Below are 22,474 nucleotides of genomic sequence, written 5' to 3'. Positions count from 1 at the left end.
TAAAGATGTCCGCTAATTGAGATTTTGTGTCAATATACACAAGGGATACATCTTGCCTCTCTACATGATCGCGTAAGAAATGATGATGCACATCAATATGCTTGGTTCTAGAATACAAAACTGAATTTTTTGAAATATTGATAGCACTAGTGTTATCACAAAAGATTTTTATATTTTAAAAATTCAAATCGTAGTCAACTAAATTTTGTTTTATCCATAAAACTTGGGCACAACATAAGCCGGCGGCAATGTATTCCGCTTCCGTAGTGGACAAGGCAACACAATTTTGTTTCTTGGAAGCCCAAGAGATAAGAGAGTTACCTAAGAATTGACATGTACCACTCGTACTCTTGCGATCTACCTTACATCCGGCAAAGTCGGCATCACAAAAACCGTAAAGATCAAAAGAGGTGTCTTTTGGATAAAATAAACCAAGATCAATTGTTCCATTGACATATTTAATAATTCTTTTAACCACAATTAAATGAGATGTTTTAGGAGAAGCTTGAAAACGTGCACATGCACACACACTAAACATAATATCGGGTCTACTAGTGGTGAGATAAAGAAGACTACCTACAATACCTCGGTATAGTTTTTGGTCCACATCCTCACCACTATCATCCGCATCAAGCTTGACACTTGTACTCATGAGAGTTGGTGCATGCTTAGAATTCTCCAAATTGAATTTCTTCACCAATTCTCTAGCATACTTGCTTTGAGAAATGAATATCCCATCCTTAGTTTGCTTGACTTGGAGCCCGAGAAAGAATGTGAGCTCTCCCATCATGCTCATCTCAAAATGATCTTACATAACTTTAGAAAAAACCTTGCAAAGAGATTCATTAGTAGCACCAAAAATGATATCATCAACATATATTTGAACTAAACTGAAATCATTTTTTCTTTTTCTCACAAAAAGAGTATTATCAATTTTTCCTTTAGAAAAACTATTTTTAAGAAGAAAACTAGAGAGGCGAGCATACCAAGCTCTAGGAGCTTGTTTTAACCCATATAAAGCTTTTTGAACCCGGTAAACATGATTAAGAAATGCATGATCTATAAAACTAGGGGGTTGCTCAACATATACTTTTTTTCTATAAAACTATTTAGAAATACACTTTTAACATCCATTTGAAATAATTTAAAATCTTTAAAGCTTGTAAATGCCAAAAACATCCTAATTGATTCTAACCTTGCAACCGGTGCAAAGGTTTCATCATAGTCTATGCCCTCCTCTTGATTGTATCCTTAGGCAACCAAACAAGCTTTATTTCTTGTTACAATGCCATGTTTATCAAGTTTGTTTCTAAAAACCCATTTTGTTCCAATTACACTAGCATTGTTAGGTCTAGGAACTTGTTTCCAAACATCATTTCTTCGAAAATTGTTTTGTTCATCATGCATAGCTAAAACCCAAAAATCATTATTTAAAGCATCATTAATCTTTTTAGGTTCTATTTGAGATAAGAATGCAACATTACCACACTCACTCAAAACCTTTGAGCGAGTTAGAACTCCTTGTGAAGGATTCCCAATGATTTGCTCCTTTGGATGATTTGGTGCAAATATCTATGTTCTGGAGAGTTCTTCTTGTTCTTGCTCTTGAATGTTGTTGCTATCCCCATCCTTTTGAACATCTATTGAGGGTGTTTCATTTATTTGTAAAAGTTTCAATCCTCCCTCAACATCATCATCATCTTTCCTAGGCAAATCAACTTGTAAACCAGTATTAGTCTCATCAAAAGTAACGTTTATAAATTCTTCAACAACAAGAATTCGTTTGTTGAAGACCCTATAAGCCTTACTTCGAGGTGCATATCCTAGGAAAATACCAACATCAATTTTAGAATCAAATTTATCATGGTGATCTTTTGTATTTAAAATAAAATATTTACAACCAAAGATGCAAAAATATCCAATAAAAGGAGTTTTGCCATAAAATAGTTCATAATGAGTTTTCTTAAGCTTAGGTCTAATCAAAACATGATTTAAAACATGGCAAGCCGTATTGACGGCTTCCGCCCAAAAATACTTAGGCAAATCAAAAGAATTTAACATAGTTCGTGTCATCTCTTGTATAGTGCGATTTTTCCGTTCAACAACACCATTTTGTTGTGGTGTTCTTGGAGCGGAAAACACATGAGTTATACCACGATGTGCACAAAAATCATAGAAGAAATTATTTTGAAATTCACCACCATGATCACTTCTTATTTTAACAACTTTCAACTCTTTTTCATTTTTAATTCTTTTAACATGATTCGAAAATTCTTCAAAACATTCATCTTTACTTGTAAGAAAGATTGTCCATGTAAAATGAGAGAAATCATTAATGATAACAAAAACATAGTGTTTGCCTCCAAGAGAGGTAACACGCATAGGACCAAATAAATCAAGATGAAGTAATTGCAAGGGTTGAGAAGCTGATACTTCATTGATGGATTTGAAGGTAGACTTAGTTGTTTACATTTAGCACAATCTTCACAAATAGTATCTTTGATGAAATGCAAGTTTGGTAACCCTTTTACAAGATTCCTCTTGGACAATTTGGATATCAATTCCATGTTCGCATGTCCAAGCCTCTTATGCCAAATCCAAGGGTTTTCATCAACCGTCGCAAGGCATTTGATATCTTGATCTAATAGCTCATTCATCTCAAAAATGTATACATTAGATTTTCTATTAGCAACAAAAATAGTTTTTCCATTTGAGCTAACAATGCATTTGTCCGGGTTAAAGGAAATATCAAAACCTTTATCACTCAATTGGCTAATGCTAAGAAGATTATGATTCAAGCCACTAACCAAATAAACATTTTCTATTATGGGAGAAGGTATCTTACCAATGCATCCAATACCTATGATTTTACCTTTCTCACCACCACCGAATGAGACGCTACCTCCTTCAATCCTTGATAGGGTTGCAAATAGTTCTTTGTTACCCGTCATATGATGTGAGTAACCACTATCAAGGTACCACATCTCTCTACGTCATGCTCGTGATGTTCCCTTCAAGAGATGAATGTGTAGTAACTTTAGGTACCCAAATCTTGGGTCCTTGGTGGTTAGTAAGCTTAGTACCTTTGGGTACCCATGTCATTCCATAAAAATCATGATTATCTTTAATCCTAAAATGAGTAGAAACATGACCACGTTTCATGCAATATGTGCACACAAAATTTCTCTTGTGTGTAGAGGCATGAGATCTATGAAATCTATTTCTCTCATGATGATGGTAATTAGCATAAGCATGAGTGGGTCTAATCCTACCACTCTTAATTTCAAGACTTTCAATCTTGGATCTTAATTATTTGTTTTTAAAATCAAGATCTCCTAGCAATTCATCTTTTAAAGCAAGAGATGTTTGTAGTTGTTCAAGTTTTAAATCACAAGAAGCATGCAATTTTTTAAAGGAAGAAAATTCTTTTGACATCCTTTTAAACTCAATGTTTAATTCTTCTAATACGGTAGCTAGATCACATTGCATATAAAAGGATTCACTTTCGGTAAACTCAATGTTTAATTCTTCTAATACGGTAGCTAGATCACATTGCATATAAAAGGATTCACTTTCGGTTTCGGAAACTACCTCTTTTTCATAAGCCATGAAGCAAATGTTAGGATCATGAATAGCAATCTTAGCTCCTTCTTCATTGCTATCCAAATCGCTTGGTTCAGATTCCTCCCATCCGGCATGCATGGCTTTCTTCTTCTTGTACTTCAAGTATTTCTCCTTGAGCTTGGGGTAATCTTTAGCGATATGACCCGGTTCATTGCATTCAAAGCACTTTCCTACACGTGAAGAAAATTTATTGTTAGATCGGGGATTAAACTTCTTGTTCATTTTAATGCGTCTAGATATTCTTCTAGAGAGGTGAGCCACTTCTCTAGAAAAATTAACTTCACTATCCGACGATGATGAGGAGTTATCACTAGCTCCCTTGAGAGCTATGGTCTTCATTTTTGGTGATGGCTCCTCAACTTCCCGTGGGGGCACTTCCTATTTCTCCTTTCCCTTGAGCTTCTTCTCATGAACATTAAGCTTGCCGATGAGGCCATCGAGAGCTAGAGTAGTAAGATCGTGAGCTTCCTCTATGACCGTAGCTTTGGGTTCCCATGCCGGAGTCAATGAACGAAGGATCTTGTAGTTCATCTCTTGGATAGTCAAACGCTTGTCAAGACCATGCAATTCATTGATTATGTTAGTGAAGCGAGAAAACACAGCATCAATGGAGTCATTAGGAAGCATTTTAAATAACTTATAGTCATGCATAAGCCCACTAATTTTGGATTCCTTAACTTGGGGGGTCCTTCATGTGTAATACACAATTTCACCCAATTTCGTATGCAGTTGCACAGGTAGAAACCTTATTGTATTCATTAGGGGAAAGACCGCAAATTAAGGTATTCGTAGCCTTTGCATTGAGATTAGCTTGGTGCCTTTCTCCATCGGTCATGTTACCAATCTTAAACTTTTCTACATACTTTTTCTCTATGAGTTCTAGAATGTCAAGATCAATGCAACGAAGGTAAATCCTCATTCTAGCCTTCCAATAAGCAAAATTACTACCGGTGAACAGTTATGGTCTAGTGGTGGATTGTCCTTCTAGCATATGCATATGCATTGAAGCCTCCATAAGATCTTTTCTCTAAGGTGGTTAGACCAAAAACTAATATAGAGACCAAGCTCTAAAACTAATTGTTGGATCCTAGAGGGGGGTTATTAGAGTCTTAAGGCTATACTTGTGCCATAAAAAATAAAACAAGCAACACACAATAGAGAGAATAACCAAAGCAAATGAGATAGAGTTAGAAATCGTTATCCAAATGACACGCGATGTGTTAATTAGGTTCGGTCCGCTGACCTACATCCATGCTCCCCACTCTCGAGGAAAATCCACTACACAACTCGGTTTGGAAGCCGGAACTTCTTCTACACAACGATCTCCATAAGATCTCACAACTACACAGTTGATTACCACAAGATCTCACTCCCACACAGTTGATCTCCACAAGATCAAGCTCTCTATAGTAGTAATGATGTAAAAACTCTCTCTTTACAATGTCCCTATGGCAAGAAGAAAGATTACACTGAAGCTGGGATGTGAACTTAAAAAACACAGAAAACAGGTTTGAAAATTTTGGCTCTCAGTAAAAATAGATCTCTAGTTTTTCAAAGTGCTTGGGACAGGTTGAAGAAGAGGGGTATGAAGGGTTTAAATAGGAGAAAACACTGCAGCCAAAACTCATACCCAAATCCTCCAAATCCCGTAAAAACCGTCGTCTGAAATCTGTACGTAAAAGGTCATTGGAGTAAACGGCGGTCGATCATGAAAATCTCGCGGTGACCGTGAGCCACTTTCGAGGCTCGAAAAATTTCCAGAGACTTTTGCGGTCGACCGTGGCGGTCGACCGTGGGAATTTTTGAGCTGACGGTCGACCATGGCCATCGACCGTGAAAGTTTTTGCTGCCCACTCAGGAAAAGACACAGGCCCGATCGACCGTGGTGGTCGACGGCGAACTGACACAACAGATACAGTTAGAAAATAGTTTTGACTCTTTTTAGAAAATCTGTAAAAATATTCAAATGACTTCTAAAAATTTATGTAACTTTGTAAATTGTTTTTAACACTAAAAACAAACTGTTTGGAAAAGGAATTTTACGAAAAGGTCCTCATACTTATGAAAAATAATATTTTCTCAAAACGCTAAAAAATATAAGTATAAAAACGTGTGTGTGATATCTCAATAGCTTCAAGTGAAATCTATAACTACTTGCCTACATTCTAGCACTAGAGAGAAAGGAAATACTAGCTAATATCCTCACATAGAATTACAATTCTTTGAGTCTTGATATAGTTTTGAGTTGATGAAGCTTTGACTTGTATGTGTTGTTCTTGATTAACATTTTCTTCATCACTATGCCTCATCCTCCTTTGGATATCATCGTTGTAGCTCATATTCCATCCAATACTCCATAAGTGGTACTAACAAGCTTGATATATATATTAACTATAATATCACTCAACAAGCAATTAGTACCGATAATGGTAGTTGTAAAACATCATCAAAACATAAGGGCTAACATGGACCACAACAGAAATAGATCAAGTCACAATTAACTTTCATATACACGAAAAATAATAGACTGTTTATTTTTCAATCACAAGATCATTCAAACATAGTACTATGTACTCATGTAATTTTATATTGTAAATATACTAGTGAGAAATGAACTCACCTCTAGTGGATACGACTTCTTCAAAATATTACTCTTCTGGATATCAATCATATTCTATAATAAAGATATAAGACTAATATTAATTCAGAACAAACATATATTATATGATAATCACTGCAAAGTTTAGAATCAATCAGATCAAATAATAGTTTATCTATGAATAGGTTTCATGTAGGCTTCTTTTCTAATTTTAGCAATTTACCCAGCTTAATTCCTAACTAAGTTTGAACTTTCTGGGTCTGATTGCAATTTACTAGAAAAACAGGATCCTCACGAATATTTTCATTCCTCTTTATCTTTTGGACCTATATACAAACTAAAAATATTTCAAGGATCCCAAAGAATTTTGGTTATTTTACTTTAAATCCCTTTTTCTCTCTCATTTATCTCCTTATTCCCGTTCCTCTTCTCTTCTCTGTTCGTTTCTTTCTTTTTTTTGGTTGGACATCAGAGGCATCTCTCTCTCTCTCTCTCTCTCTCTCTCTCTCTCTCTCTTTCGTTTCTTTCTTTTTTTTGGTTGGACATCAGAGGCATCTCTCTCTCTCTCTCTCTCTCTCTCTCTCTCTCTCTCTCTCTCTCTCTCTCTCTCTCTCTCTCTCTCTCTCTCTCTCTCTCTCCCTCCCTCTCTCCCCATTTGGCAACAGGGAATCGCCGACGACCAGGAGCGACCGACAGCAAAACCCCCGTCATATCTAGGTTAGTTTCTCTCTCTCTCTCTCTCTCTCTCTCTCAATATGATTTATAAAAACAATTACCCAAATCTTTAGAAAATATCAAAATATCATTATATTAGGTTTCTATGACAAATTTATTTATTCTAAATCAAGAAATTTTAGGTCAATCATGAGGATTGGGTTATACCTCAATTGATTTTGAACTTGGGGTGTTGTTCAAGTTTCCTTCCTCTCCTCTCCTATTCCTCCATTCTCCTAATTGTTCGGTTTATGATTTGGAATTGAGGAGGTGAGTTGTGAGAGATGGAGGACTGATGAGGTCTGAGCTGCTAGGGATTTCATAGGGTTGGGTTTTCATGGATTAACAGAAAATGAACACATCATCCTAGCCATCCCAAACTTCCAATGAAAAGAGGCCAACGAATCACCAAGAGGCTGTAAACGAGACAACTTGGTTGGTGATTTTTTTTTGCAAGAAACCCTTATTTAATACTATATTTACATATCCTTTTATTTATAAAAATTTAAAATTATTTTCCTTGTTTAGGTCATTACATCAAATATTTTAATACACTCTTTTGGCTAATAGGTTAATTTTGATGCTCCTAAAACACTACACATTCAAAGAAACAAATTTAAATGTACAGCCACATATCTAATGGTTATGAACACTTGCCATACATGCCTGTGCACACGGGAACCAAAACCGAGTTATAAACCCTTAGTTTGAAAAGAAGGGTATGAACTTTCACTTGATCACATAATATTACTAACAAAAGGGAATAGCAACCAAGATCTCTCTACTTGTAAGTAGTCAAGAAGATATTATTCACTTATTCTCTTAAGCTAGCTACATCATATATATATATCTAGATTTTCCATCATTCACATGCACAAGTATTTTTAGTGCTTATCCATGATCTTTGTATACAAGTATCCAAAACCAGATAATGGATGAAATAGTACATAATTCATGAAATGGTTGGAATAAATCAAGTAACTACAAAGTTAGCATGTAATGCAATTAAATGATGGAATCGTATACATTACATTTATGAACTAGAAAATTTTACCTAAAACATGTGTTTGTCTCGGTTATGTTCTTCAAAGCCGTGCATCCTTTATTTCCTTCAGACACATTGTTTCCTAATGGTCTCCTATTAATAGAAATACATATGCAAATGCACTTATATATGCATATACATTTACTGGTGGGGAATTTTAGTCTCCCCGCCTACTATAATCTGCACAAGTGGTTCGGTCGACCAAATTCTGTTAGATATTTTGTTAACAAAAGGCAATTTTGCCTTCATGAATTATAATAAATATTGTAATTAAAACATGCAATTAAAATATGTGTAACGGATATATAATTATGGGGAACGTTACAAAATTTATGACGAACGTTACAGAATTAATTACGGGTTTTGTAACGTCTTTTCCAACCCTATATATATATATCCATATGTTGAGCTCAAAATAATAAGGAAAATATACAACAAGTTTCTCTTGTTTTTCTTCTCTCCCCTACATATTATTTTCATCTACATTTTAGTTTTATTTTATGGGCAACTTCCTTCATCTGAGCTGAAGCTCTGCACTCTCGCCCGAGTGTAGAGGCCGGCCGTTTCCGGGAGTTTTTACCGCTAGGGGGGAGGGAACCATCTGCGCCAGGGCGATAGGCGGGTTCTCAATCTTCTAGGGCAGTGAATACACGACTGCTCCCGTTCAGGCCAGTTTTAATTGTTTAATTTTTCGAATTTATCTGCATGCTATAATCTTAATTATTTGATAAATTTTCAACAATCTAGAAGATTGAGAAGTTTATAGCTTTGATTTAAATCTGAAATTATTTTAAAGTTACTGTTCATTCGAGATGGTTACTGTTCATCCGAATTAAAAAAAAATCAGAAAGAAAATTGCTACTAAATTGCTTATCTATTAATTAACTTTTGTTAAGAAAAATTGTTACTGTTTAAAAAAAAAACAGAGGAATTTTATAGTTGTTGTTAACACAAAGAAAATGTAATTCCTTTAATTATATATTTGTTTATCTATTAGTATTATTGATTTGATGTTATAAAATTTGAAAAAAAATGTAACTGTTACTGTTCACTCCAAAAATAAAGATTGTACTGTTCATTAAAAAAAATAGTTTTTAATTTTATCTAAAAAAACATTACTGTTCATTTATTTTGAAAACGGTACTGTTCATTTTATTAAAAAAGTTACTGTTCATGTAAACAGTTTTGATTATTTAAAAAAAATAATAATTAAAAAATTGTAGCTAAATATTTCTGTTAATTTAATTTAACAGTTAATTACATTTGTCTTATAGTTGGTTTATAATCAATAATTATTGTAAGTTACGAATATCAAACAACCTTTATTGGTTTCTAAAAGCCTAGTTTATATTTGTTAGAATCATCTAAAACCTACCCTTATTCCCTTGTGCTAGTGAATATGCTCGCATTTGAAACATGCTATAAATTTGTAGCAATGCACATTTTTATTATTAAAAATTTTATATGCATGGTTTTGACAAGAATAAAGAGAACAAACTCTGGATGCATAGATGCTTTGAAATATCTGGATTTGTTCATGGTTTAATACTATTATTTCTTTAAGCTATCATTAATATGGTGCATTCTATTAATAATTCCATACTTTAGTGTATTTATGCATCTAATAAGCTTAGTACAGAAGGTGGTAAAAGTGAATGCAAATTTGTTCAGCAACTTCTGTGGCAGTTGTCTGCAGCAGATGAGTTTTTACTCTCAAGACATGAAAATCATGAGGTTCGAACATCAATAGGTAAACCCCTCCTCGGCCTTATCCATCATATGTTTGCAGTATAATTGCTAGGCATTTTAAATGATTACAGGAAATAATTTAAAGTTTCTATATACTGTTAAGGAACAAAAACTTATTGAGTGAACCGATTCAAGTTTTCTTGGATTAGTTGGTGTCTAAGGCAAGGTTTAAGGGTTGCGTAACGCGCTCTGCAAGGAACGAGGTACTTAATTGATCTTTGATCAACCTCTATTACTATCCTTACCTGGCTAACTACCCGGGTAAAACTTTAATCTTTTCACTTTAGGAGTTTTTGGAATAAGAGGACCGGAATTATGAGAATAATTCATATGCATTTATTTAATTACGCTTCTTGCATCATATATTGCCTAATGATAAATGATCAATATATGAGCGAACCAAATCAAAGAGGTGCATCTTTTAAAATTCTATTTTATATGGTGAATTATATTATTCAAATGTAAAGTTCATCATTTTTATTGCATTTTGATGAATATTGCAATAAATGCTCATATATCTTTTTAGATAACTTGCATTTTTTACATGATTAATTACAAGGTTTTATGCAAGAATGCACTTGTAAAATTTAAAGCACGTATGTACAAATATTATTATTATTATTATTTGTATAAGAGGTGGTACTAGAAAATGGCAACATAAATTTGGAAGGTCTCCTTTGTAGACAACCAATTTAAATTTGGAAGGTCTCATTTGTAGGCAACCGATTTAAATTTGGACGGTCTCCTTTGTAGGCAACCAATTTGTAACCTCTTATAATAGAAGAATTTTAAAAATTTTATGCATTTGAATTATGAAGTATGAAATACATTTTAAGATACGAAAATATTTTTTTAAGATACGAAATCCTATTATGCTCTGCATGTATCTATTATTAATTTCATTCATGTATGTGCATATGCATAACTGCAGAATTTTTAGTTCCACATTAGTTTGAAATGTTCAGATATTAAGGTCAATCTCTTCAGACATAGACTATGATCTTTTATGATCATAGATCATGACCTAATGTCAATTTCAAACAATATGATGGACTAATTACAAAATAAGAACTTGATAAATAAATACAACGCCTGCTAGGCAAAGTTATGATTCTAGACTTTGTAAAGTCTGTGAAAAGAATCTTAATGACCCTTTGACTAAGGGATTATCCAGGAGTGTGGTTCTGGATTCATCGAGGGAGATGGGGTTAAGCTCATAGATGAGGTCACTGACAGCGGCAACCCAACCCTTATTTGGAGACGTAGTCCCAATGTCGGTTCAATGTGGTAGAAACAAGCTGGACAAGTGACTCTCGTGTGGAGCATCGACCTAGATATATTTATATATCATTATGTAGCATTTGCTACTACCCCTTCTCTATGATGACGATGCTCTTATGATACAGCTGGCTAGGCTGAGTTTTACTCTTAATAAGTCTAACGCGTGTATTGTGGGGGGTATTAAATAAACAGCTGTAGTACCCTTTGAGGACTTACCTACGTGAGAGGAACCGTGATGGCCACGGTTAGGCCGCGGTTAGGGGGGGTTGGGCTAACCCCTAGAAACTCTCATGAGTCGGTTTATTGTGAGCATGGTCTTTAACGCTCAACCCGCTTTGCTCAATAGATGAAGCGTATTGTGTGTGTTTTCATCAATACCTGATTAAAGGGGCCTAATTCAAGGCCTAGTCCATTATGTCCTTCAGGTGGCGATGAACTCACTAAGGAAAGGTTCAAAGCCGAGAGCTACCTCTCCCGAATTCACGATACGAAAGGTTGCCCAACCTATATTTGATTTACGATTTCTTGATTTATTTATTGATTTCTGAGTCTTCAGTCAATATTTCCTTTTGGGGGGGACTGTTAGATATTTTGTTAACAAAAGGCAATTTTGCCTTCATGAATTATAATAAATATTGTAATTAAAACATGCAATTAAAATATGTGTAACGGATATATAATTATGGGGAACGTTACAAAATTTATGACGAACGTTACAGAATTAATTACGGGTTTTGTAACGTCTTTTCCAACCCTATATATATATATATCCATATGTTGAGCTCAAAATAATAAGGAAAATATACAACAAGTTTCTCTTGTTTTTCTTCTCTCCCCTACATATTATTTTCATCTACATTTTAGTTTTATTTTATGGGCAACTTCCTTCATCTGAGCTGAAGCTCTGCACTCTCGCCCGAGTGTAGAGGCCGGCCGTTTCCGGGGGTTTTTACCGCTAGGGGAAGGGAACCATCTGCGCCAGGGCGATAGGCGGGTTCTCAATCTTCTAGGGCAGTGAATACACGACTGCTCCCGTTCAGGCCAGTTTTAATTGTTTAATTTTTCGGATTTATCTGCATGCTATAATCTTAATTATTTGATAAATTTTCAACAAATTTGACCTATGTCCATGGGGAAACAATACAAGAAATCCACTATGTATCAGGGAAAACTACAAGAGGAACCACTCAACTCTCGTCTCTCAATATCTCAACCTCACATACATAATCAACTCTCATATTCTCTCCAAAGCCCTCTCATTACAATCTTTTGAATGGACAAAGACTGCAAAACCCTCTCCTAATGATGTAATCTTTTGTACGGATAAAGACTATGAAACTCTCGCCTCTCGCACAATATTCTTGAATCAGGCTACGCCCTCTGCTAACCCTAGATTACAAGAATATTGGCTCTCCCACTTCTTCTCTTCTTGGTTTTTCCTCCAACAATAGAAGAATAATATATATAGGAAAACCAAAACCCAATCTCTAGCCTAACTTCCTAATTAGAATAGAATTCAAACACCTAATCACGATGAAACTCAATCTCCTTATCATGATAGATCTCTAACCATATCTAATTCTCATGAAGTTATACAAAGAATCAAAGACACAATCCCAACAATCTCCACCTTGGATTTTATTCCCAAGCCACCTCGAAGATCTACCATTGATGTCTTAAAAGTTTATCTCTCCTGCTAGCGTCTTCTATTCCTTTCACACTTCAAATCAAAGCACCTGCACTCCTAATCAGACCACCTGCACTCTAACTGGATGCCCGTATGACCCTCACTTTCATCTGTCTTGCTGTGGCGCCTCCACCTCTCTTGTGCGCACCAAGAGATCTTCGTCATCTCTAACATTAGAAGCAAATCAACCATGCTTCTCCTCTCAAACTGAACTTGACAGTAGCATTCCCCCATTTGCTGTCCTCGTACTCCACCTACACCACTCTTCTTGAATCATATCGGTGCATCTCTCCTACTCTACACTACGAGCCAGATGCCTCCATCTCCTCCATAACTTGGCTTGGATCGAATATGAGCGTTCATCGTCTTCAAGTCCAATGCCACAATCTTCATTACTGTGTGTCACTCAGTCGTGCCTACTTGCAAGCTCCACCTAATCTGGCACTGTCCTCCTCAAGTCTACACACTAACCAACTACTGCTCCCGCAATGACTCTAAATAATTATATGCTGACAACTCTACTACTAGAATCATGTTTGATTCTCTACACCAGTCTCATCCGTCGCATACTTGTTTGCCCCATCTACCATCAGATTGGTCTCGTCATCACCATCTGAACTTTTTAGCACTTTTTGACCAGTGTGAGAATAATCTAAAAAATCAGACCATCCCATCGCGTTCAGAACACTCCAGAACCTAGGAATCAATTCCTGGATCGTCGAATTCCGCCTCCAAACCCTCGATCAGAAGAAAAATTAACTTGCACCGTCATATTTGATTTAATAATTTTTTAACCAAACCCTCACCCAAACAGTGTTCCCGTTGCTACAGTGTTCCCACCACTACAGTACCTTCCTTTTTTTCTTTTCTTTCATCTTGATTCTTGTAACGCCAATCTTCAATCTTGCACGACGTCGTCTTCTATCTTGCAAACTAACTTCCGGATTCATCATCACGGCTCTGATACCACTTGTTTGGGAAATTTAGTCTCCCCGCCTACTACGATCTGCGCAGGTGGTTCAGTCGACCAACTTTGACCTACGTCCATAGGGCAACAATACAAGAAATCCACTATGTATCAGGGAAAACTACAAGAGGAATCACTCAACTCTCGTCTCTCAATCTCTTAACTTCACATACATAATCAACTCTCATATTCTCTCCAAAGCCCTAACGTTACAATCTTTTAAATGGGTAAAGACTGTAAAACCCCCTCCTAATGATGTAATCTTTTGCACGGACAAAAACTACGAAACTCTCGCCTCTCGTATAATATTCTTGAATCAGGCTACGCCCTCTGCTAACCCTAGATTACAAGAATATTGGCTCTCCCACTTCTCCTCTTCTTGGTTTTTCCTCTAACAATAGAAGAATATATATAGGGAAACTAAAACCCAATCTCTAGCTTAACTTTCTAATTAGAATAGGATTCAAACTCCTAATCATGATGAGACCCAATCTCCTAATCATGATCGATCTCTAACTCTATCTAATTCTTATGAAGTTATACAAAGAATCAAAGACACAATCTCAACATTTACATATATAGTTACTGTGAACACGTGTTTTCAATTGGGCTTTTATGAGGCCCAATTTTGTTTTGGCCACACTGAGCACGAGAACAAGATTTCTGCGCATATATAAAGTTGCTATTTTTCCTAGGTTTTGCAAGCAAAGGAGCAGTGCGTGGAGATTTTGGTGGCTGCAAGTGAACAGCGGCTGCAGGAGAGAGAAAGTGCAGGAATTTTCGGCTGTGGATATTTTTCAGCAGATAAAGATTTCCTTTGTGTAGTCTCTTCTTTTGGTTTTGTGATCTCTTTGAGAGGTATTTTGTGAGAGATTTGAGAGAGTTTGTTTGAGGGTTTAGATTGTGAGTGATTATAAACCCTAGTTGTATTCTCTCCCTCTATTAGTAGATCTCCCCCCTCCTTGCCCCGTGGACGTAGGCAATTTGCTGAACCACGTAAAAATTGATTGTATTGCTTTTGTGTGATTTGTAATAGCTTTTAGGATCCCTCGATAGGTCAGTCCTAGAACTGATGAGAGGAAGAGCCGATATCTCACTTGGTTGAGATATCCGCTTCAGATTCTTGTCTCCTTGGTGAGACAGGAATTCTTATTGCGATCTGACTCTCTTGTTGTGCTGTTGAAGTGCTGCCGAAATTTCCGCTGCGCGTAATAAGTGGTATCAGAGCTCAGATTTCAGATCTAGGGTTTTTTGGTGGAGGAAGATTCTTGTGTGAAGCTTAGTTCTTGGAGTTCTCGGCTTCGGTGGAGATAGCATTAGGAGTTGCCGTTGGAGATTTCGCTTTCCTCGTGTGGATAGGAGATCTATTTGGAATCCGATCTAGGGTTCAGTTGGGTGGTTCCTAATTCTATCAAATTTGTTATTTCTCTACAATTTGGAGTTAGTTCGCAATGGGAGAAGAAGGTGAAAGCAGCAAATCGATGGCGGGTACAATACAAGTTGGTTTTCAAAACACCAAAATTAGTGTGGTGAAATATGACGGAAAAATCAACTTTGGTTTGTGGATGAGCGACGTACAGGATGCGCTCAATGCTCAGAATTTGGAAGAGACCATCATGGTCCACGAGAGGCCACCTAAATATGAAGAGGCGGTATGGGAGAAGATGAATAGGAACGCTTGTGGGGTGATCAGGTCCTGTTTGGAACAGGAGCTGAAGTATGATGTGATTGGGGTGACGTCTGCGATGAAGATGTGGGAAATTCTCAACAATAAGTACCTTACGAAGAGTGTTGAGAACCGATTGCACTTGCTGCGTAGGTTATTCAGATTCCAGATGTCCAGAGGCACCTCGCTTGCGGCTCATGTGAACAACTACACTAAGTTGTTGTCAGACTTGGCGAATGTTGATGAGAAGATATCGGATGAGTACAATGCGATTATTTTGTTGGGCTCCTTACCGGATAAGGAGTATGATACCTTCGTGCTCACTTTGTTGAACGGGAGATCTTCTATCAGCTATAGTGAAGTGATTAACGTTTTGACCAATTATGATTTGAGGAGGAAGGACAAGGAGACTTCCCGTGCTAGCACTTCAGGCGAGGCCTTGTCGACGAGAGGTAGAAGCCCATATCCGAAAGGTGGTAATAGAGGAAGGTCAAAGTCAAGAAGCCGCCACCAATTAGCAAAGAACCAATGTGCATTCTGCAAGGAGCAGGGACATTGGAAGAGAGACTGCCCGAAGAGAATGGTAAGAAAAAGGGCCCGAAGGCCAATGAGGTGAACGTTGCAAAAGGCGATGATTCCGATGATTCGTGCTTTTCTCTATTGATTACTCCGAAGGTGAACCATGTGGATGCATCAGACTGGATGCTTGATTCCAGCGCTACTTTTCATGTGACCCCTAGGCGAGACTGGTTTGCATCTTTTGAGAAAGTCGACGGGGGCGTTGTTGTCATGGGAAATGATCAATCCTGTGGCGTTTGTGGGATAGGTACCGTACGGATTAGGATGCACGATGGAGTAGTCCGTGAGTTGAAGGAGGTGAGATTTGTTCCTCAACTGAAGAAAAATCTTATCTCAGTTGGAGCTTTGGAGGCAAAGGGATTCAAGGTGACTTTCGAAAACGTTGTAGCGAAGGTTACTAAGGGATCATTGGTGGTGATGAAGGGAGTCTGCAATCAAAATTTGTATTATTTGAAGGGAAGCACCGAGATTGGCCAGGTTACTTCGGCTATTTCAGAAGCGGACATGAGCAGACTTTGGCACTATAGGTTGGGGCACACAGGTAAAAAGTCACTGCAGGCATTGTGCAAGCAGGGGCTATTGAAGGGAGCCAAGAGTGGGAAGATTGAGTTATGTGAGTACTGTGTTCTTGGCAAGAAGACGAAGGTGAAGTTCGGGACTGCCGTTCATCAGACGAAGGGCATCCTGGATTACGTGCACACAGTCGTTTGGGGTCCCACCAAGACTGCATCACTTGGTGGTCGACATTGGTTCGTCACTTTTGTAGATGACTATTCTAGGCGTTGTTGGGTGTACACCAAGACGAAGAAGAGTGAAGTCCTAGATTTGTTTGTGGAGTGGAAGAAGAGATTGGAACTGCAGACTTGGAGAAAGATCAAGACGTTGCGATCCGACAACGGTGGTGAGTATACTTCTGACCCCTTTCAGCAGCTATGTCGAGACGAGGGCATAGAGAGACACTTCACAGTTAGTCATACACCGCAGCAAAATGGGGTGGCAGAGAGGTTGAATCGGTCTTTACTGGAGAAGATCCGATGCTTATTATCGCAGTGTGGTTTGGAGAAGATCTTTTGGGCTGAGACACTTACATATGCGAGCCACTTCATTAATAGGCTGTCTTCATCTGCGATTGAGGGGAAGACCCCTATGGAGATGTGGTCGGGAAAGCCAGCACATGAATATGACCAGCTCAAGGTATTCGGGTGCCCTGCATATTATCATGTTAGAACTGATAAATTAGAACCTCGAGCTAGGAAGGCCATATTTGTAGGATTCAAGTGTGGTGTCAAGGGATACAAGCTTTGGGATCCAGTTGATAAGAAGATTGTGCTGAGTAGGGACGTCACGTTTGATGAAGCTTCTATCTTGAAGCTTCCCAGCTCTCATCAGGTGGAGAGCGACCCGACGGAGGAGATATCGCAGGTGGTGGAGATCGATACGGCTTCACATTGTCCAGATGGTACAGTATCCATGCAGGTGCCGACTGAGGTGATGCCAGGCGAGCACGACGATGACACGGAGGATACGAGTACAAATGTGCAGGATCAGGAACCGACGGCTCAGGTTCAGGATTCTAATGCGGCTAGGAGACAGAGGAGAAACATACAGATGCCAGCACTGTATGCCGACACAGTTGCATATGCACTTCCGGTGGAGAGTATCGATGAGTTGGTACCTACTACTTTCAGAGAGGCCGAGCAGAGTTCGGAGGCTGATTCGTGGCAGGTGGCTATGCAGGAGGAGATGGAATCTCTTCATAAGAACGATACATGGGAGCTGGTTGAGCTTCCAAAGGGGCGGAAGGCAATTGGTTGCAAGTGGGTATACACAAAAAAGAAGGGCATTGAAGGCACTCCATTGAGATTCAAGGCTAGGTTGGTTGCGAAGGGCTATGCACAGGAAGAAGGAATAGATTATAATAAGGTTTTCTCTCCGGTTGTGAAGCACTCTTCGATTCGGATTTTGCTAGCTTTGGTGGCACAGTATGGATTAGAGTTAGATCAGTTGTATGTGAAGACGGCATTTCTTCATGGTGATCTTGATGAAGAAATATATATGACTCAACCATTGAGATTCCGAGCTGCAGGGAAGGAAAAATTAGTTTGCAAACTGAAGAAATCGCTATACGGTTTGAAGCAGTCTCCTCGACAGTGGTATAGGCGATTCGATGGTTTTATGATTGGTCATTCGTACACTCGGAGCCAGTTTGATCCTTGCGTATATTTTCGCAAGTTGAAAGGAGGTGCGTACATTTATTTGTTGCTCTATGTCGACGACATGTTGGTTGCCTCTATTTCCAGGTCGGCTATAGATGAGTTGAAAGTTCAACTATCAAATGAGTTTGAGATGAAAGACTTGGGTGAGGCGAAGCGCATTCTAGGGATGGAGATCGGCAGAGACAAGAAGAAGGGCAGAATTTGTTTGACACAGGTGGCTTATTTGAAGAAAGTTCTAGCGATTTCATGTTAGCATGGATACGAAGCCAGTTGGTGTACCTTTGGGAGCCCATTTGAAGCTTTCAGCTGGTCTTTCACCGAAGTCAGTTGAAGATCGTGAGTTGATGTCGAAGACTCCATATGCGAGCGCGGTTGGGAGCTTGATGTACGCGATGGTATGTACGAGGCCAGATTTGTCACAGGCAGTGAGCATGGTATCGAGATACATGCACGATCCAGGAGTGGGTCATTGGGATGCTGTGAAATAGATTTTGATGTAAATTCGAGGTACGCTCAATGTTGGTTTGGTTTATGAGCGGGACACTAAAGGTGGGCAGCTATGCATTGGTTATGTTGATTCGGATTATGCCTGGGATTTGGCTAAGCGCCGGTCTACTACGGGGTATGTGTTTACTTTGACCCGTGCGCCGGTGTGTTGGAGATGCACCTTACAGTCGACAGTGGCTTTGTCTACGATGGAGGCAGAGTATATGGCAGTTACGGAGGCTGTGAAGGAGGCTATTTGGCTTCGAGGACTTTTGGAGGCACTTGGTATATCGCAGAGGTCCGGCACTATTCATTGTGATAGCATGAGTGCTATCTATTTGGCGAAGAATCAGGTTTTTCATGCGAGGACGAAGCACATTGACGTTCGTTATCACTTCGTTCGGGATGTTCTTGAAGATGGCGATGTCGAAATTATGAAAGTCCACACGAAGGATAATCCGGCGGATATGCTCACTAAGGTGGTTCCGAGCAACAAGTTTGGTCATTGTCGAAACTTGTTGCACATTCGTAATTGTTGAGGCCGTTGGTGCCCATTTGGATGAACTACGGACGGCTTGATTCCTTGGGCAAGAGGATACGTAGGCAGTCATTTTTGATTCAGTCGGTTTGGATTAGTTGATGGGGGTGAGATTGTTTGAGCTCTTGTTTGGGTTCCCGACTTGTTGTCGAATGAGTGGGACATTTGGATGCTTTGGTGTCGGCTCAGTTTTGAGAAAACTTCACCGAGGTGGAGAATTGTGAACACGTGTTTTCAATTGGGCTTTTATGAGGCCCAATTTTGTTTTGGCCACACCGAGCACGAGAACAAGATTTCTGCGCATATATAAAGTTGCTATTTTCCCTAGGTTTTGCAAGCAAAGGAGCAGTGCGTGGAGATTTTGGCGGCTGCAAGTGAACAGCGGCTGCAGGAGAGAGAAAGTGCAGGAATTTTCGGCTGTGGATATTTTTCAGCAGATGAAGATTTCCTTTGTGTAGTCTCTTCTTTTGGTTTTGTGATCTCTTTGAGAGGTATTTTGTGAGAGAGTTGAGAGAGTTTGTTTGAGGGTTTAGATTGTGAGTGATTGTAAACCCTAGTTGTATTCTCTCCCTCTATTAGTAGATCTCCTCCTCCTTGCCCCGTGGACGTAGGCAATTTGCCGAACCACGTAAAAATTGATTGTACTGCTTTTGTGTGATTTGTAATAGCTTTTAGGATCCCTCGACAGGTCAGTCCTAGAACTGATGAGAGGAAGAGCCGATATCTCACTTGGTTGAGATATCCGCTTCAGATTCTTGTTTCCTTGGTGAGACGGGAATTCTTATTGCGATCTGACTTTCTTGTTGTGCTGTCGAAGTGCTGCCGAAATTTCCGCTGCGCGCAACAGTTACCATGTAATGTCTCGATGTATTCGTGTTTAAAAGTTACTATGCCACACATTTTATGACATGCACGCACTTGATAACCATAATCCGTCTCCGATGTGGATCAGAGATATGCAATTCACCTTTTTTTATTCTTATGACTGAAATTTCATTCACGCAAAAGAAAAACAATACACATAACAAAATTTGATATAAGCCATCAAATGTGATGGCGGCATCGAACTTCTGAGTATGTCAACTTGGAATCTGAGTATTATATGTTCCCAAAAATAGTAGTTATATATATAATTATGAATATTATTCTAATGTTTATGAATTAATAGAAGTTTGCTCATTTTGGAAAAAATAGAAAATGGGATGCTGGATCTAATGAAGCACACACTATAACTTTAATGCTCACCAAACCCAATGTTCAGAATGAAATTTCATGAAATCTTGCTTTGTTTTATACTGAAATTGAGGAGATGATGAGAGAATAATTACATTCTCTTGTTTGAGGAGTTATAGTTAGACAAAAATCACTTCATCCATCATTTTAAGACCTCCCCTTCACTGTATTGTATGCACTCTTTAACTATTTCGATTCAATATCTATGTTCCTTCTGTTGATATCTATGCAAATTTGTAGGAATACTATTGTCTTGCAGACTATCCTGAAGCATAGCACTATGTTTTCAACATAAAGTTTGAGGCCGTGCTCATACAGTGGCAGCGTGAGTTGAACTCAACATATGATAAATATACAGCAGATTGGCAGAGGTTTTTAAATATCGATGATAGGGTGGACCTTAATCATTTCATAGCTCTTCCTTTTTTTTATTAAAACACCAAGTCAGCACAAGTATTTTTCATTTTAATTTTTCTTATGAACAAAGATTATAGATTCATTTCATCTTTAGTAATAAACAATTTGTTGTAGAATAAATCTAAGAAGGGATCGGCGAAGCGAAATAGCATGTGCAAGCTTGACCACCACTTGGGATCATCATCGTTTGCTAATCTTGAGTATGGTTATTATTGAGACATGGAATATTATTTAAAGTTTTGTATTCTCTTATTTTATCAATATGACCCACCTCTTTTAACCTTTTAAATTTGCAGGGGAAGCCAATAATGACGGTTAATTTAATGGCTAAGTTAGCTTATAGCACCTTTCGCCCCACTTATGAAGATGATGAGAAGATCAAGGAAAACATAATGTTGGTGGTAAATTTTTTGAATAAATCATTATGTAATAACTATTTTGTTGATATTCATTCTTTTTATTTGCCAATCAAAGATATAACTTTTTTTCCTTATATGATTTAAGATAGTACTAATGCTGCGTCAAAGGAAGTAGCACTACGTGCTACTCAGGAAGAAGCTGATGACCCTCACATCTTGTCTAGAGAGGAAAATGGTAGATTTGCTCTGAATGTTATGGGGGGAAATAACAGGGGCAGATTTCCATTAATGGGGGTTGGAGTTGTACAGGGCATGTGCACAATATCCTCCACGGCGTCTTCATCATCTTCAACTTAAACAAGGTCCTCCACAAGGACTCTTGCTACGTCAGCAATTCTACATGTCTCATCTTATCTACATGGTAATAGTGATCCTGCATTACTTGTACAGGTGACGAAGGCTATGTTCTCAGCTTTGCCAGCGGCCCCTACAATGGATGAAGTTTTGACTCACATCATGTTATGCTTATCCGAAAAGATTCCAGCTGATTTATTTGGAGATGTTGTATCACTTTTAGACATACAAAATAGATCTGGTCAAGACCAGTGCATATGTATGTTGATAATATATGTGTGTATTGTATTGCTAAATTTTATATTTAGAACAAATCTATTTATTCTCATGCTAGAGTTGCTGGGGGGGAGTAGCAGCGGCGTAGAGGAATGATGTTGACGACGTTGACGAATCATGATTTTCTGTGATGAGTTTTCATTTGTATATATATTAGTATTATTTCTTCTTTTAAATTTTTACTTCTTTCAAAGTTTAATTCAAATCTTAATGGATGCATAGTAAATAAAATTATTTGGATATGAGAGCGTGTTGATTATACAAACTCCATATCTTCTATACTTAAACGTGTGATAATAAAGAACATTAAATAGAACATGATAGAGAAATATACACATAGAAAAAGACTTAGAAAGACATGTCACGAGATTATAATGATTAGAAACTATATAATTTTAATATTTTTAAAATATTTTTATTTATATCAATATTCATTTATATGCTTAAAAATATTTTGTACAGGTGCACGGGATCATGCACGTATCACGTGCATTATGAGTATTAGTTTTATGTATTAGACAATGTTATTATTGTAGGAGAGACATGATATGTATGAAACAATATGTGTTTGATGATTTTATATTGTGACATTTATATATTTTGATTATAAGTTGTTTTGCGGATGGTTTATTTGTTTGTGTTTGATCTTGGAATGTAATGTATATTGGTTGGGTTTAGTATTCG

General features: G+C 37.9%; 2 long non-coding RNA genes across 7 annotated transcripts; both read left to right on the top strand.

Annotated features, from left to right (window-relative positions):
* Positions 6,824-21,399, top strand: LOC109822904. Of its 6 annotated transcripts, none has more exons than XR_002242307.1 (5): positions 6,824-6,940; positions 20,625-20,709; positions 20,916-21,001; positions 21,098-21,202; positions 21,306-21,395. It is a non-coding gene; the product is annotated as an uncharacterized LOC109822904 (long non-coding RNA). The 6 variants fall into 6 exon arrangements; XR_002242305.1 differs by having other exon boundaries at positions 20,625-20,755; XR_002242304.1 differs by having other exon boundaries at positions 20,625-21,001; positions 21,098-21,195; positions 21,310-21,399.
* On the top strand, positions 21,430-21,840 carry LOC109822905. Its single transcript, XR_002242308.1, has 2 exons — positions 21,430-21,522; positions 21,611-21,840. It is a non-coding gene; the product is annotated as an uncharacterized LOC109822905 (long non-coding RNA).

This window comes from Asparagus officinalis, chromosome 8, assembly GCF_001876935.1.
Source record: "Asparagus officinalis chromosome 8, Aspof.V1, whole genome shotgun sequence".
NCBI lineage: Eukaryota > Viridiplantae > Streptophyta > Magnoliopsida > Asparagales > Asparagaceae > Asparagus > Asparagus officinalis.
This window is presented reverse-complemented; position numbering and strand designations above follow the sequence as displayed.